Source organism: Schistocerca cancellata, chromosome 5 (genome assembly GCF_023864275.1).
Source record: "Schistocerca cancellata isolate TAMUIC-IGC-003103 chromosome 5, iqSchCanc2.1, whole genome shotgun sequence".
In the NCBI taxonomy this organism is placed as follows: Eukaryota; Metazoa; Arthropoda; class Insecta; order Orthoptera; family Acrididae; genus Schistocerca; species Schistocerca cancellata.
The window spans coordinates 456,951,382-456,970,142 of record NC_064630.1 but is presented as its reverse complement, the minus strand read 5'-3'; the positions used below and the strand labels follow the sequence as shown (position 1 = coordinate 456,970,142).

The 18,761-nt window shown below is 44.9% G+C and overlaps 1 protein-coding gene and 1 pseudogene across 4 annotated transcripts in view; one reads left to right on the top strand and one right to left on the bottom strand.

Moving 5' to 3' along the window:
- Positions 1-18,761, bottom strand: part of LOC126188244 (neural cell adhesion molecule 2) — a 612,074-nt gene that overhangs the window by 586,226 nt on the left and 7,087 nt on the right. The window lies entirely within an intron of this gene.
- LOC126189233 (5S ribosomal RNA) lies at positions 17,487-17,604 on the top strand (annotated as a pseudogene).

Sequence of the window (18,761 nt, the reverse complement as noted above, 5' to 3'; positions counted from 1 at the left end):
AGGGCGAGCTGAGTTTCACATGATCTCTGTTTGCGGAATCCATGTTGGTTATGATGAAGGAGATTTGTATTATCTAAGAACGTCATAATACGAGAACACAAAACATGTTCCATTATTCTACAACAGATTGACGTAAGCGAAATAGGCCTATAATTATTCGCATCTGATTTATGACCCTTCTTGAAAATGGGAAGGACCTGCGCTTTCTTCCAGTCGCTAGGTACTTTACGTTCTTCCAGCGATCTACGATAAATTGCTGATAGAAAGGGGGCAAGTTCTTTAGCATAATCACTGTAGAATCTTAAGGGTATCTCGTCTGGTCCGGATGCTTTTCCGCTACTAAGTGATAGCAGTTGTTTTTCAATTCCGATATCGTTTATTTCAATATTTTCCATTTTGGCGTCCGTGCGACGGCTGAAGTCAGGGACCGTGTTACGATTTTCCGCAGTGAAACAGTTTCGGAACACTGAATTCAGTATTTCTGCCTTTCTTCGGTCGTCCTCTGTTTCGGTGCCATCGTGGTCAACGAGTGACTGAATAGGGGATTTAGATCCGCTTACCGATTTTACATATGACCAAAACTTTTTAGGGTTCTTGTTTAGATTGTTTGCCAATGTTTTATGTTCGAATTCGTTGAATGCTTCTCTCATTGCTCTCTTTACGCTCTTTTTCGCTTCGTTCAGCTTTTCCTTATCAGCTATCAGCTATGATTCGACTACTCTTAAACCTATGATGAAGCTTTCTTTGTTTCCGTAGTACCTTTCGTACTGTTTGTCGATGATGTTGTAGTCTACAGGAAAGTAGTATCACACAAAAGTCGTGAACAAATCAATGAGGACTTGCAGAAAATAAATGCATGGTGTAATGACCGGCAATTATCTCTCAATATTAGTATGTGTAACCTACTGTGTATAACAAGACGAAAATCCCCATTAATGTACGAGTACAAAATAAATGACCATTCTTTGGAAGCGGTAACATCCGTCAAGTATCTGGTTGTGACTATTCTAAATGATCTCAAATGGAATGATCAAACAAATAACAGACCAGACGAACTCTAGATTGCGGTTTATTGGTAGAATCCGAAGCGACGCAGTCCTTCAACAAAGGAAATTGTTTACAATACGTTAGTTCGTCCAGTCTTATTGTTAGTCTGTATGGGACCCTAACCAGTTGGGTCTGATTCAAGAGATTGAGAAGGTCCAAGGAAGAGCGGCAAAATTCGTGACTGGCGCATTTAGTCATCGCGAAAGCGTTACAAATCTCAGAGAAAGTTTGAAGTGAGACACACTTGCAGACAGACGGCGTGCTAAACAGAAGGGGCTGCTTACTAAATTCCGAACTCCGACCCTCGCCGAGAATGTAGAGCTCATATTATTACCACCAACTTTCAGATTGCGCAATGATGACCATTCAAAGATAAGGGAAATTAGAGCTCGTACTGAGGCGTACAGACAGTCGTCTTTCACTCGCGCGATCCGCGATTGGAACAGAGGGGGGGAAATATGACTTTGGCGCGAATTGTGCCCTCCGCCACACACCGCTTGATGGCTAGCGGATTATATATGTAGATGTAGATACTGGAGACAGGTTTGTGAGTGATCTTTGCGTATCAGTTAATCCTACAGCAAGTATGCTCGCCCAGCAGCTACATTCCCTGTGTAACAATTTATGACTTGTGACAAGGCTACCTCTGAACATATATCTTCATTCCTGATTATATGTTTCGCAAAATTACCCCGACTTTCATTGTCTGTGGCTTCCCTTTTTTCCCTTTTGTAAACCAGTTCCTTACTAGGCAACGAAACACCTGCAGAAGAGACGAAGTCCGACGCCTGGGACACAAGGTGAGTGAGTGATGTGCTAGGGAACGTTGTCAGTCGGAGCTCCATTGCTAATCTGCTGCAGTTGCTTCCACCAAACACTCAAACGCTATACAATGACGCACTGTGGGTCTCGCATCTGTTCATTTACAACTTTCATCGGCTGTCACAAAACTCATCAAAAATCGTCACCTTCATTTCGAAATTACTGAAGAATGTTTTGGCTAATGGCTCTTCTCTGAAGTCATAGGTTTTCAGTCAATGAACGTGAGACCCAACGAGCACAAACTTTTCAGCAACCTAAGCCTGAAATTATTTCTTGCGCTGCACTGTGTCCTATTGCAAGGTTAGCAGCGATTTCGTTCAATGCCACAACACACCTGTCTTCTTTAATGAGCTCACCGACTCTTTCCTTCTTGCGTTCCGCTGAAGCAGTTCATGGCCAATTGCTGCGAGGCTGATCTTGGACACTTGTTTTTCGTCTTTGAAAAAATGCTTCACCCCTCTCCTAACACTGCTAGCACCCAAGCAGACGTCTCTACAGCCGCTGATTTTTACCTCTTTAAGAAGCAGTTCAGTGACAACAAGCTGTTTAAACGAAACGTCGATGTCTGTCACTTTGCAAGTACTGTCTGTGATCAAGTGATATACGGTAATGGCATCGAACAGTGGCACTGTATGGTTGAAAGTCCGTAGAATACCATGCAGCATTCATTTTGTTACGTTTTTGGAATTTTAATTTAACAATGGGTTGCTCAGGACTTCCAGTTTAACCTTCCTATCAGTTGCGTCTATTTGACAGAGTACTGAATTTGTATTATATATTACAGTGATACGGAATGACTCATATATTATATGTTTGTAGGGGCTGTAGAGTGAGATTGTAGAGGGGGGCTCTTACATAGCTTTTTCTAAATAATCAATACCTGCTAATGTAACGTTCTCGTATAAAAAGTTTGTAGATAGGATCTCTTTCAAACCTCGCACTTAATGGTACGCACACTACGGAGCCAAACAACCCTGACCTGCGTTCTCTACAGTAGCCCATGGCATGGTGGATCAAGTACTCGTCGCCCGCTTCCCTTCTACGTGACGAAGGGCGTCCTTCCTAGTCGAGAGTGCGGGGCGTCCGTGGAGCACGGCAGTCGACCCTCCTAGCCGCGAACGCACCAGTTTCTCGCAGCCGTTGTATTAGTCGGACGAAAATGACACGTGATACCATAATTACAACAGGGACTGAGGACGACGCATTCTTCCCATTTGTGAACCCTGAGACGGGAGATTTGAAAGCGATCCAATCTTTAGACCTATTTTATACCCAAAAGTACGTTAAGGGTACGGTTTCCTTCTCAAAAATTTCTCTACAAAGTCCCGTATACATCCCCTAGAAGCCTTTAACAGAAATTGCCAAATACCGTGGATAAGCAATTAAATTAATTTGCATTAAAGTAAGTCTGCATGCTGATTATTTACAGATGACTTCACACAACAGTAAAACAGGAAGGCATGTAATCCTACTGTATTTCATGTAGTACTAGTTTCTAAGCCTTTATCTATAAAACAGAAGTTATTTAGAACAAATATTTTAAAACTGCTTCCTAATTTCGTTTTGAAGGCCTTCACCAGTTTACTTCTAAATTCCTTTGCCAACGTATGTTTAATAGCATTATCGCCTCTTTTCCAAAAATGAATTAAGAGTGTTTGATGTGTGTAAACCGAAGGGTCGTTAACGTAAGATATGAAAATCCTAACGATTTCGCGCCAAAAGCATTTCGAAACATCGATATTCCTCCTTTACAGTCACCCAAGCAAACAGTTACAAGATACCCATAAAATGATGAAGAAGCATTCTGTCATCTTCATTAATTACATGTATGAAAACTAATTCGTCTTGATAGCACAATTACACTGTTTATCAGAACAGAATATGTTGATCGGACTAATTTATTGACATAAGTATTCTGTAAAATGCTTCAGTAAGACAAACGAGATCCTCGTACGGGCATTGAAATCTCAAGGGTTGTCGGCCGACCGCCATGTCAACCTCTGCCTTGAGGTGTCATGCAGACGTGTTGTACGTGGTCAGCAGATTGCTCTCCCGGTGGTTTCGCCAAGTTTCGATTCTGTAGAAACGCTACATCTCATTAAATTAGTCCTTCAATTGTCAGCAACAGGCTGAGTGCACCCTGTGCCATTCCTCACACCAAGGGCCTTTGGCCCGTACTAGGGGGTGCAAGTCGTTCAATTGATTACCTGATCGTTGTTTCCTATTGTAGTTGGTTTAAAGTTAATATGTATCGCGAGGTGGCGCGTTTTGCCTGCGTGAGTGAAATATTTATTCTGTTGCGGCCACATGCAGTAAGCGTTGCTTCACGCAGTGGAGAATGGCAAAACAGAGGCACGCCGGCGACCGAGGCGTTGCGAAGTAGGCAGGCACAGATAGCCTTGCTGACAGCAGCAGTGTACCAACAGATTGACACAAGGATGCACACAGACCGAGCGCCGAGTGAAGCCTGGAGAGTGCTGAGTAAGAGGAATTGAGGCCAGCATGCTAAGTTACCCTGCAATATACTGCGGGAGTAACAACAAAAAGCTACCACTGAGAGTAAAGAACATCCTCCTGCCGGATATAAATAGTGGAGCACAGGCGGCAACAGACAGAAGCCATTACGAAGCAGTTCAGATCTGAGGACAGATGTGGTCCATGTCCGAATGTTCAATCTTCGTAGGTGACGATTCCAGAAGTCTGTTCCAGTTCGCAGGAGTCATCCGTTCCCTGCCAGATGTCAACTTCAGCTCTGGAGGTCGGCCCGAGTTCGGTCGGCACCATGGCTGACTAACTACAGCGAGAACTTCCAGCAGGATCGGCCGCAGCGCGGGGTTGGTCACAGGCGCCGCCGAGGACTGGCGCCCGGAATTCACGGCAGCCGGCCGATGTGGCCGATCGGTTCTAGGCGCTTCAGTCTGGAACCGCGCGACCGCTACGGTCGCAGGTTCGAATCCTGCCTTGGGCATGGATGTGTGTGATGTCCTTACGTTAGTTAGGTTTAAATAGTTCTAAGTTCTAGGGGACTGATGACCTCAGATGTTGTCCCATAGTACTCAGAGCCATTTGAACTTCACGGCAACCCGGCCCCACGGCGCGTAGTCCATCCATAACGGGACGTCGCGGACATCGCGACTGATGGCTTCCCAGCTGCCGGTGCAGCAGGCATCGGAGCTGACCTCACGGCGACGAGTTCATCTCAACCACAGGGCATCCTGGCTTCAGTGGAGCACTGGTGGCCTGAGGCTCCCGAGTGCGATCAGCGGCGCACGTTGCGCGCATTGTCGGAGAATCTACACAACAGAAGCCAGGCGGAGGGATCCGCAGGGCTGGGCAGCGACGACGAGGGAGAAATTGTAAAGAAAGTTCAATAAATAATTGTAAAACTCCACGCTGTCTCAGTCTTAGGCGGACCTACTGCGTCTTCAGCTAACAAGTGATGCAGAAGTCGTAACAAGTGGTGTCAGGCGCACCCACGCCACGACTTGGACTAGCACCGTGCGGAGCAACCGAGAAACACCGAATAGGGTAATCCAGCAACTGCCTTCTCTCTATGTTTTCTGTGTAGCTAGACATGTCGAGGGTAACGTTAATGGATGTGAAAGTGTCATTTGAAAAGCCTAGCAGCCCTGTAGACTTATCGCAGTTTCGTGAGAATGATAGTCACGTTAACTTAGTACCATCTAAACGTGTAGTGTGTGGATTAACAGGTCATGTCACTCCTTGCGATAAATTTGTACCAAACACTTGTGAAGTGTGTGGCTTCTATGGTCATGTAACGGGGCAATGTGGTAAGCCTGGATGGCTTGCCATTAGACGTGCTAGGAATTAATTTACTTGTGGGTAATACAATTTTATTTTTGAGACGTGAGGTATGCCACAAGGAAAATGCCAGAGACACGTGCAACCGGGACAAGTGACGCCTTAGTCGCATTGACAGAGCCAGTTAAGAAACTGAATGAAGAAAAGAAGTTGCAAAAGCAGCACATGCAGAGGATGGAGCAACAATGGTTGCAAAATACTTAATCAGGCTCGGGAAGCGATAGTGTAGAATGCATGGTACTGTCTTTTCCGGTGTGGCAGATTGTTCAGCGGCTAATTTGATACCTTCCTTCTGGTGTAAAACATCAGACCATGTGAATGTTTTCATTGGTGACGTACGTAGTACGGCTAGATTGTGTGGCTGGTTGGATGAAATGTGTTTGCAAACGGCAAGGTTACGGTTAGTAGGTGACGCAAAGACTTCTGCGGCATACCACGAAGGGTTAAAGGATGCTACTACGTTCACAGAGTTGACTAAGGGATTATTGCAAAGGTTTAGGAAACAAAACAGTGCCAGATTTTTTAGAGAAAAATTGGGGGGAATGATGCAAAAAACGGGTGAAACGGTAGAAGAATTTTCAGACAGAATTAGGAGAACGAATGCGCACACGTATGAGTTAACGCAAGATGCGAGTGCAAATGAAGTTCTATTGAAAAAAGCAGAGAATAAAACTTTAGACGCATTTTTGCGAGGGGTCTCGCCGGATTTTTCACGTCGGATAATGATGGAAAATCCAAGTGACGTAGCAGCAGCATTGCGCGTAGCTACACATTTGCAGGAAGTGGATAGTGCCACTAGAAGTCGCAATGACTAGAAAATTTTTTCGTCTTCCACAGAGTGTTACCGTTGTGGGAAGCAAGGTCAGCTTAAGGGACACTGTCGGGAACCGCAGTGTTTCAATTGTCAGAAAATAGGACATAAGGCATGGCAGTGTAAAGTCAAGAAACGGGTTAATGATACAGCAGGTAAAAAACTGTCAAACGAAAAAGGGAGTGTTCCTGCCGTCTGGAGGCATTCCCAGTAAAAAGAGGTACTCAGAGAGTGCACGAAGAGGCGGATTGTTAGTTTGATGGTTTGGATAAAAGATAAGTGACGGAGAGCTTTAGAGGATACTGGAGTGCATGTATCAGTTGTCAGTGTGGACCTCGCGGGCAAGAAAGGATTGGAAGCTCCGAGATACAGATTGCGCGCTGTAGGTGATAAAAAAATTAGATGCACTTGGAACAGCAAAGCTCAAGTTGAAGATAGCCAACGTGTGGTACCGGGAGCAAATGGAGGTGTTGTCAACTTTGAGACAGGGATTTTCAGCGATACTAGGGTTGGACTTTCTGATTAAGCATCACGCCAAAATTGACCTTTTGCAACATACGCTGGAACTCGATGGGAGCTTGTTCTATGGGTACAGCCGTTGCAAATATTTCAGAGTCGCAAGGTGCACCGATAGCTAAGGTGAAACCAACTGAACTGCGTACAAGTGCATTAAAGGTGATTTCGTGTGACAAAGTACGAACAGGTACATGGAAGTTGATCTGGGTACCGGTGGATGTCGATGTGCCACAGCAGGGGTTATTCTTGGTAGAGCCACTACCGAGTAGTGAGGTTTTAGATGAAAAGCATTGTTTTATTCGTAGGAGTCTATCACGGGTAACGGACATAAACGGGCAGTTTATGGTTCCGGTGATTTTAGATAACTTCGGGCGGGATGATGTCGATCTCCCGAAGGGATTAGTAATAGCCACAGGAGAATTAATGGATGAAGAGGACATCGATAGTTCGAGGCTAGACTATGATGTAAAGCAAACCGTCGCACGTCTGCACTTCGTGACAAGGTAATTCATTTGAGACGGAATGATCGTTTGGGTATGGAAGCATTATTACTAAAGTATAAAGGATTGTTTGAAGCACAGGGTACGTTACCTGCTACACCGATAACACAGCATCGTATTCCGACAGAGAATCACGCTCCGGTGTATCATAAGCCATACAGACTACCGAAACAATTACAACCAGTAGTGGAGTAATTAATAGAGCAACAACTGGAAGATGGGATAATCCAGCACGGTAATAGTCCTTGGTCTAGAAGCGTGGTCCTAGTTGCGAAGAAGACACTGGACGGGTCGAAAAAATTTCGCTTTTGTTGCGATTACAGACATTTGAATGAACGGACAGTGGCGGACGTATATCCGTTTCCGAATATCACAGAAACGTTAGACAACCTAAGGCAGTGTAAATTTTTCTCCGCTATGGATTTGCGAAGCGGTTATCACCAGACTGAAGTCTGTCCGGAGGACAGGCCCAAAACAGCATTTACGACGCATTGTGGTCACTTCGAATATAAAAGAATGCCATTTGGACTAAAAAATGCTCCAGCAATATTTCAGAGGTTGTTGGATGGAGTCCTTCGCGGGTTGAAACCGAAAAAATGCATGGTGTATCTGGATGACATTATAGTTTTTTCAAAAGATATAGAGCAGCATCTGGAACGGTTAGAGGAGGTGTTTAAAAGACTAGAGGCAGCACGGCTAACATTAAGTTTGGACAAAGGCCATTTTGCGCAAGCACAAGTAAATTATCTCGGGCATGTTATCAGTCAGGACGGGGTACGGACAGATCCTCGTCTCACTTCTGCAGTACGAGATTTTCCGGTTCCGCAAACGGTTAAACAACTGCAATCGCATTTTGGTCTTGCGAGATATTATCGAAAATTCGTACAGGGGTTCGCAGAAATAGTGAGGCCACTTACTAAGTTGCTACGAAAAGGTGTTACCTTCCAGTGAATGTCAGAGTGCGAGAAAGCATTTCAAGATTTGAAACGGATACTGACATCAGATCCAGTTTTGAAGTTTCCAGACTTTTCGAAGGAGTTTATAGCACAATGTGACGCGTCTAATCACGCTCTTGGGGTTGTACTTGGGCAATAAATTGATGGCAAAGAACATATGTATGTATAAACGCCTGAAGATGAACAGAACATGTTCGAAACGCGTTGTATGATGTTAAATTAAACATAAAACAAGAAATAAAGAAGTTACTAGTAGTAGAAATTACTAATAAATCATTATCCCACACAGTCACGGTTCACAAACATAGCCATTAGGGCCGAGAATAACCTTTGTAGTTTGCTTCTCTTTTGAACTAGGATACCACAGATACAATATTGAAGAGTAATTCCATGGTTTACAGTGTCGATTGCGTCACTGACAACCGCATGGCCAGTATATCAATCAATTTCGATACATTGAAGATAATGATAAGCTATTTTGACGGTCACACAAATTCTGCAAAAAATTTTCTCGTAGTCTATGATAAGGACGACAACTTTGTAACTTTGTTTCTTTCTTTTTCAAGAGTAACAATACCATTTTTTAGAAAACAAAGAAGCCGCAAATTTAAAGACAATACCATTTTACAAACTTGACAGAACATTATGGAGTTGAAACGTTCTTAAGATTGAGAGTTTGTGTTTTTATAGCGGTGACATGAAGGATTCAAAAAAGTTTATTACTGGCTGAAGGGTAAAATTCTTCGCAAATTGGGAGCAGTGGCCTACTAATCTTTGGATATTTCGAATGGCGGCAGCAGCATAAATACATAAGTTGGTGTGTAAATCGACGTTCATTTACGTTATCCTGTCTATAAAATGTGCATGAATGCATTGGAAGACAGGCAGCGTGCAGATGTAGTGGGTCAGCTGGCAGAATAATAAAGCAAAGCCATACGATCTAAACAGGTAAGTTCGTATCACTGTTTCTTGGAAATGAGTGGCGCTACTCAAATTTCGGGATAAGTCTTGTTGTGGAACATAATCTCACCGCCTGGCAAATAAAGTAGGGCACTCAGAAGATATTCACGAAAGACAATGTAACTTCCTACAGAGGTACCCTACCGGAGGGTGAGAAAACGACAGGTGGACAGACCACCAGAGTGCATTAGTCTTGTTAGTGCTTATTATTGTCAGCAAGTCTGATAGGGGCATCGTCAGTTGTCGCGTGTTTTTCGCGTACACGTCGAATAAATAAAAGTCCACAATATCTAGTTCGATATATGGTACCTGTTCTATATGCGCCACTGTTTCCATTCCTTTTTCGGATAGGTGTCAAGATGGTTCTAAGGAAGCTACGAAACTACTTGCTTAAATAATAAGACGTTTTCAGGAAGAATAACGGCTGTTGGTATCCTTTTTCTGAGTTATTGTGCAGCCATCCATTTCTGTATGATGGATCTACAAAAACTGAATACGCCAATGAAGTGTAGTGTGACCCCGGTTTCTGCAGAAGCAGAAAAGACTGTTAGTACTCTTCCAACCCATGCTGAAACGCCCACAGGAGGCAACACAGGCGCTGACTCTGGCATCCAATCGATCGTACAAGATGGCGATTGCTGCCTTGAGATACATTACGCTACAACCGCTGGACCTGTTCACGCAGTTCTGTAAGAGTTCGTTGACCTGTCGCACGAGTTACTTCTCGTCCCAATACTTCACAGGTGATCGATTGGAGACAAGTCCGGAGGCCATGCTCTCCAGGGAACTTACTGCACGTTTCGCAGAGCGTATAGAGTCTCACGGGTAAGGTGTGTGCGAGTATTATCCGGTTAGAGCGACACATCATCTTCCTGTTGCAAGAAGGAAAAAAGAACAAGTTCAAATGGCTAAAATGGTTCAAATGGCTCTGAGCACTATGGGACTCAACATCTTAGGTCATAAGTCCTCTAGAACTTAGAACTACTTAAACCTAACTAACCTAAGGACATCACACACACCCATGCCCGAGGCAGGATTCGAACCTGCGACCGTAGCAGTCCCGCGGTTCCGGACTGCAGCGCCAGAACCGCTAGACCACCGCGGCCGGCTGAACAAGTTCAAAACGTTCTGCACGTACAGAGTTCTGGTTACATTCCCCTCCAGAAACTCAAAAGATGGACGTTGACACTGAAGTTAAAATCTTCTGGGTTATTAGGCCGCGTCATGTTTCTTCTAAAATGTTCGACGTTTCGACCTCTCTGCTGGGATCTTCCTCACGATCTTTTGGTGGCCACTACTGCTAGAACAGAGACCCTGAGGAAGATCCCAGCAGAGGGGTCGAAACGTCGAACATTTTAGAAGAAACATGACGCGGCATAATAACCCAGAAGATTTTAACTTCATGGACGAGAGTTGTAGCTGTTCGCAGCCAATTGTGTCTTGAACGAATGTACTCTACGAGACAGCGCTCACCAGGTCTACGTCGTACGCCCAAACGACCATCACTTGTTTTTATCGATGAAGACCAGGGCGCGCCATTCTATATCGCCCAAGTGATCCTCTGGCGGCACAAGTCGAGCTCTGCACGTCGGTGCTGTGGTGCAATTGCAACATAGAGTTTTTTGGACAACGTGGTTGTGGAGAGAAGCAGCGATTAGTACGGTTAATCAATAATTCAAGAACAGTCTTATCGCATTTATTATTGTCATAATACCGCCAACAGGTTTCAACCCGACGTAGGGGTCATCCTCTGGGCGTTTACACCATTGGTCGACTGCTGGTGGTGTCACTCCTGTCTACATAACGGCATGTAGACAAGAGTGACACCACCAGCAGTCGACCAATGGTGTAAACGCCCAGAGGATGACCCCTACCTCGGTTTGAAACCTGTTGGCGGTATTATGACAATAATAAATGCGATAAGACTGTTCTTGAATTATTGGAAGATAGAGGTCTAGGTGCGCATAGTCCCTCTGCTAATAACCGATTGGCAACAGCTCGTTTTGACATGTATGGGCTCTTATCTGGACTTTGGTAACTGTACAATCTGCCATTGATGCCCTTACAATATGACGATGCTGGTGAGCGTCTGTGCGATGCGAACATACAGAATATCATCTACGGATGTGAGAATGCTTACGTGACCGTCAGCATCGTTGCATAACTGAAGCAGCACGTCCACCTCGTGTGGCAGTTGTCCGAAAGGACCCTCACACAACTCGGAAGACCACAATTGGACCCCTTTCAAATTCGCTCACTTGGCTGTAGGAATACTTGCCTGCTTCCGTCACACCTTTGTAGCACACTGAGCCTTCTGGCTGTGAAGATTCTCAGTTAAAGGGTGAACACAGATGGCGCTCTCATAGATAAGCCACTACGCTAGCTGCTCGTGAAGGACACTGAAACCTTTATCAGTCTATCTAAAATCCCCGGATGGAACATGCCGTCATCGGATCAAAATAGACGTCGTGTTTCCAGGCCCACTCATTTTTTTTCAGTAGTTCATAAAACTGGACAGTAATCAGCATCATACGAAGCAGGAGTGTGCAACAGACGGAGGGCAGACAAGTATCATCGTCGGGCTAAGCCCTGGGAAGATGTCGCTACCCGTCGGCGTCGACTACGAACACGACCACGACCGCGACCGCTGCCGACACATTAGGAGCACCGGGTCCGGCGTCCGCCATTTGTCTGCAGGGACCGGCGCTGCCCTAAATCTGCCTCCGCTGAAAACTGCGCCACCCCAGCGCAACGTCCGGCTGCGCACAGCCTCGGCGCGAATATTTTATCCGCCAGCGCAGGCCTCCAACCCCACACCCCTCTACCACTCCTCTTCCTCCCCCCTCCCTCCAACCCCCCCCCCTCCTGTTCTCGTCCACACCACCACAATTCCCGGTGCAGTTAGGAGACCGGAAAATAATATCCGCCGGCGCGCACGTTTCATCGCTTGGGGAACAAGTATTATCCCCGTAGCGAGTATTTCACTCCGCGATGGTCGAGCTGCCAATAGCGAGTGGCTGACCTTGCACGCTCGGAAAACCTGGTCTCCACTGCACTACAGAGTATAAAAGTGTGCTCGTTTAACTTGCAGTTTCAGCTACCGAGTTTATATTGCCTATGGAAACATATTTCACAATTTCAGCCGTGTAACAGCTTGCGTTTCAGTGATTTAAACATACGGTATTTGGTTTATGAAGATTTATGAGCGCGATCTGTTTACGGTCATTGCTTCCGAAAGCAATTTGTCATTCTGTGGTATTAATATTGCCAAATGGTTTCCTCGTAGTCTTTGAGAAATATAATGCACTTCTCTCAGGAACAAATGAAACTTTTTTTAACAACTTTTCATATCGACGTACCTACAGCCCCCTAGATGGGTCTCACATAATTTAATTATTCTTTGTACTCTTTATTCCTTACAGTGGCGGATAAACTGTTCTAGTACGCCATAGCAAAAGTACCTGTGACTTGTTCCTATTTCAGTAATTTAGTTTTAACACACTTTTCGCTTATTATTACTGATTTTTCTTCATTACGCATTTTAAAAAGCTGTGACAGATTTTCAAACACAAGTGAAGCACAGTTATAAGTTGTTTCTTCTAGGTTTTTTTCCCCTGACCTCTGATTCGCTTTCAATCAATAACGTTCCTTAGTTCAGAGTGAATATTTTATACCATTGGAGCTCTTTTATTGAAGAAATTTTTCTTTATTTCCTTGTAATATGCGACCACAGCTTCTATAAATTTTTAGAAGTTCTCGTTTTGTTTTCAGCCCTTAGAATTTTAATTTAAGATTGCTATTTTAAAGCTTGACAGTGGCTTAATCTCGAAATTGCAAGGTAAATTTCCAGCGGCTGAAAGCAAAATGACAACTTTTAAATTCTTTCTTTGTTTGCACAACTCTCATTTCTGTGACTGTTTTGCAGTGTCCTGTATTCCCTAATTTTGACATTTAGCAATTCGTGCACTCTTCCATTATCGTCCAACAATTTGGTCTTTACTTTGTCGACCTCTAACTTTTAGTGTGAGCTGTGTGTTTTGCTGATTCCATTCAACAGTTTTCAAATACACTGTTGTTTCAGAAGGACTGCTCCGTCTTGGAACTTTATCCTCAGTTTGGTCCACTTAACACTTTATTTTTGTTCTGAAACTTTCTCATACATATACATTTACGTGCATCTATATCCCTATAATATACATACACCACGAGGCAACATAAGGTGCATGGTGGTTATACCACTGTTAGTCATGTATTTCTTGCTCCTCTTGCAAATAGAGTGAGAGTAAAATGAACGGCTATCTCCCTCTATACCAGCCCTGATTTGTTTCCTTGACCCATATGTAGAATTAACTTTGGTGGCAGTAAGATCGTTCTACCGTCTATAGCAAATTTTGGTTTCCTACCTTTCTCAGCAGTGTGTCTCCTCCCCTCCAGGGATTCCTCTTTGAGTTCAAAAAGCATTTCCGAAGTGTTCATATACTGATCGAACTTACCGGTAAGAAATCTAGCAGAATACCTCTGAATTGCTTCTACCTCTTCCTATAATCAGACCTGATGGGTGTCCCAAACTCTCGAGCAGAATTCAAGAATGGCCACTCTAGTGTTCGGTATGTGGTCCCCTTTATAGATGAGTAACACGTTCCCATAATTCTCCCAATAAGTCGAAATCAATCACTTGCCTTTTCTCCTACCGTTCTAATGTGGTCTTTCCATTACATATTGCTTTGCAGTATAACTCCTACATATTTAATTGACACTAATAATGCTGTATTCAAACATTACAAGATTTTTTTTCGTGGTCATCTGCATTAACTTACATTTTTTCACATTTATCGCAACTTACCTTTCATCACTCCAAACAGAAATTCTTTCCAAGTCATCCAGTATCCTCCTACATTCAATGATGAGACTTTTCCATATATTACAGCCCAATCAGCAGACAGTGGCATGTTTATGCTCACTCATTAGGAAAGATTCAAAAAATGGTTCAAATGGTTCTGAGCACTATGGGACTCAACTTCTGATGTCATTAGTCCCCTAGAACTTAGAACTAGTTAAACCTAACTAACCTAAGGACATCACAAACATCCATGCCCGAGGCAGGATTCGAACTTGCGACCGTAGCGGTCTTGCGGTTCCAGACTGCAGCGCCTTTAACCGCACGGCCACTTTTTTTTTTTTATCTCATTTTTGTTCGCTTTTGTTCGTTGCATCTGCTCGGGGCGGACGTCGTAAGACGTCCAGTGAATTTCGTTGTTGATCGATTAACTCAGTTTTTTTGTTACAGAGGGCACGTAACCCTCTGACCGAACACGCTGAGCTACCGTGCCGGCGTCACTTCGGCCGGCTAGGAAAGATTGTTTGTGTATATGGAGAACCAGAGCGCTCCTGTTGAACAGGTACCTCCAAGTTACACTCCTGACAATACCCTGGTCTTTGATGAAAAGTTGTTGGCTCTATCAGTTGAAAAGTGTTTTAGATACTTACGTTTCTGAGAACATATTCCGTACACTCGGATCTTCCTTTATAGTCTGCAGTGGGACAGTGTGTCGAAAGCTATCTGGAAATCTAGGAATATGGAATCTGCCTGTGCTCTTCATCTATAGTTCCAGAATATATTACATTACTATTTGTGCTCATCAAGGTCAGCGTATCAATTTTCTTAACTGTTCAAGAATACCAAGCTTTCGAGCTAGCGGACCTCACCATGTTCGGGAAAATGACAGTCACTTTGTCAACTGATCATCATTAATCCAAAAGTATTCACCATGCATTCAGCGTAATGGTAGTCACAATGACTGGGACAACGACAGTCAGGCAGAGAGTGAGGTCTAATTTCTCTCATTTTTATGGCATGGTCGTTTCACAAAACTTGCCGGACTCTTCATCGAACGCAAGCCCTTTAAGAGTAACTTTTTCTGTGATACACGAAGTCTCTTCTGTAGCTGCTGCCACTGTAGTTAGTAAAGTATCTCCATAACACTCTCGCATTTATTAAGCGATTCCGTGACGAAAAGTGCCGCTCTTCTGTTAATTCTACGTGGTAAGGATCCCAAAGCGACGAATAAGACTCAATAGCCGTTAGAAAAAGTATTTTATAATCCACTTCTTTCGTGTATTCTACGTTTGCTTAAGACTGTCCGAATGAATCTCAGCCTAGCATCGGATGTTCCTATAATTTGTGTTATAAGACCATTTCACCTTAGGTCCCAGCGCATTGTTAGTGTACAGACGATTTGGAAAGAACCAAAATTGCGACTCGTCAGACCACACTACATGCTTTCAATGAGTTGCTGTTCACTTTCTGTGTTGTCTGGTCATTTCGCAACACTTGCCCGATCTATGAAGATGTTCAGTTTTATGTGAGCCTGTGAGCAATAGGTTTTCGCTAGGTACCCGGTGCCAGAACTCTATTATGTGCAATTGTGTTCGCAACCACTCGGAAACTGATCGAAGTGGAGCAGGTTTCACTAATAGCAGCCATTGTTGTATAGCCTGAAAGCGGCTGCCATTGGCCGGACATGAGACTCGTCTCCGGCCTGTGCCCGTTGTAAGTAGTAAACAATTCGTTGTAAGCACGTTGGATAGTCCGCGTGGAGAGACAGCCAAATGGGGCAACCAAAAAATTGGCTCTGAGCACTATGGGACTTAACATCTACGGTCATCAGTCCCCTAGAACTTAGAACTACTTAAACCTAACTAACCTAAGGACATCACACAACACCAAGTCATCACGAGGCAGAGAAAATCCCTGACCCCGCCGCGAATAATGGGGCAAACAAAATTACTGTATAATCATAAGCTCATCCAGCGACAACAGCTCTTTCCTGCCATTCTGTCATGTCTATCCACCTTACAGGATTCCATACAAGTGACTGGCACACATACACTGCCAGGTAGCCGATCTAACCGTCTACAGCGCCCCAAAGTGACCACAGTGTTCCTATGGAGGGGGATCTCTTATTTCATTTGGTGAGATTGTGACAGTCCCCTGCCCTCCTTCATAGTACGCGCTCTTCCTCGAGGTGAATGGACCTCACCACGTTCGTTTAATTATACAGTTCGATTCGAAACATGGTATATTAGAATTAGATGAATAGGTCACGCTGTTTCTACTTTTATTTTTTCCAATATCTGTTACAGTTGCGAAAATAGTCATTCGTTTTTGGCGACTAGTTTCGGATTATCACGTCCTTTTTCAAACCATATCCTTGAAAGTAAGTGTAATCACAGACATGTGAGTAACAAACGTTCAAACCGTCGTTAGAAATCATTACCTGACTACAAAGTGTAAACTTTATATGAGTGTATAATATGGATTCCTTCCAGTCGAACGCAGCAAACTGGAAGCAAATCAAATTATATTCTCACATGGTTTGCCGCAGTATAACACTGATTGCTGTCATATTTCCAAGGTTAAGCACTGTCGGGGTTGGCTTGCATTTGGATTCGGGTATGCCGAGGCCCGTCGGTGAGCGGGCTACACTCAGCCCTTCTGAGGCCAACTGAGAAGCTACTTGATTTATACGTAGCGACTCCGGTCGCGAAGACTGACAATAGCCGGCAAAGCGGTGTGATGACCACGTGACCCTCCTTGTCAAATCGAGTGACCGTTGTCTGCTAGGATGAAACAGCAATAGGTCGGCACGGTTGGGCCTTTTTTACTCACGTAATGATTTCCAACGACGAATATGAACATTTGTTATTCAAATGTTCATTGACGGACTGTGTGATTGCATTTATGTTCAAGGCTTCGGTTTGAAAATGGACGTGATGGTCCGAAACTAGTCGCCAGAAAGAAGTGACTATTATCGTAACTGTGACGGGTAATGGAAAAAATAAAAATATATCATACCCAAGTTGCTGGTCCTATCCTCCATTATGTTGGAACTTCACTTTATTTTTCGTAGTTCTTGTTTTTCTGGAATCAAGTCAGTAACTTCGTAGCAGCTACTGCTATGAGTCTTGATGTCCTCTCGGCAAAGAGCATACTGACTGCCGATGAAACGATCGTGAAATCCGGCGAATGTCTTTTTCTTCCGAGAGGATTAAAGCAACGGCCCTGCCGCAGTGGATACACCGGTTCCCGTGAGATCACCGAAGTTAAGCGTTGTTGGGCGCGGTCGGCACTTGGATGGGTGACCATTCAGGCCGCCATGCGCTGTTGCCATTTCTCGAGGTGCACTCAGCCTCTTGACGCCAATTGAGGAGCTACTCGACCGAATAGCAGCGGCTTCGGTCAAAAATACCATCATAACGGCCGAGAGAGCGGTGTGCTGACCCCACGCCCATCCTATCCGCATCCTCCACTGAGGATGACACGGCGGTCGGATGGTCCCTGTAGGCCACTCGTGGCCTGACGACGGAGTGGTTTCCGATAGGATTAAAGCAGACGTTACAAAGATAGTAACGATGGTTTTTTCCTAATCGGCCTTGTCGCTCATTAAAGGTTTCTCTAAGCATCGAGCTAGACATCCGAGTGGAGCCGTTTGCTTGGGAGGTCCCCATAAAAGGTCCCCATAAACGTTGAAAGCATCAAGCACGGTGTGGGCAGCACGGCGAGTTACCAGAGAGAGCCGTTCGGCGCAGCGTGGTGGTGGGTCTGGGCAACGTAGGGCGGCCGGCGCCGTGACGGGCTGCAGTGCATCTCTGTGTACACTGGTTAATGCCGGTAATCTGTCCGGGCCGTAATGTGATTACACACGTGGCAGCTGCGGCAGCACGTACGCTGGGCGGCTGGGCGGCGCCTGCGCTGTCGCCCACGCCGCACCGCACACCACTGTGCACCGGCCACCGGACGTCGAACGCAGCCGCTCCGATATACTCCCACTCACCGCGCCCCTGCTGAAGCACCGGCCCGCTTCAGGTTAATTTGCAGGCTACGACAAGGAGCATTCGCAATCAGGGCATACGCGATTGCATCCGCAACTTGTAGGGTGGCTCGACTTATTTATTTCCATGAAATTAACACCCTTATCTGCTTACAGGCGTTGACATACGTCAACGGGGAAAGATGAAAATATGTTCCCCGACCTGGACTCGAACCCGAGATCTCCTGCTTACATGGCAGACGCTCTATCCATCTGAGCCACCGAGGACACAGAGGATAGCGCGACTGCAGGGATTCATCTCGGGCACGCCTCCCGTGAAACCCACATTCTCAACGTATTGTCCCGCACTACATTCATAGTGCCCCCGCCCATTATACTCATTACTCGCGGCGCGTTGCCGATTCCCGTAAGAGTTCGGGCACTATTTGTGCATTCGCACAGAAGAAGAAGATGGTCAAGTGGACGGTGAGCCTTAATTATCTTAGTAAATATATAT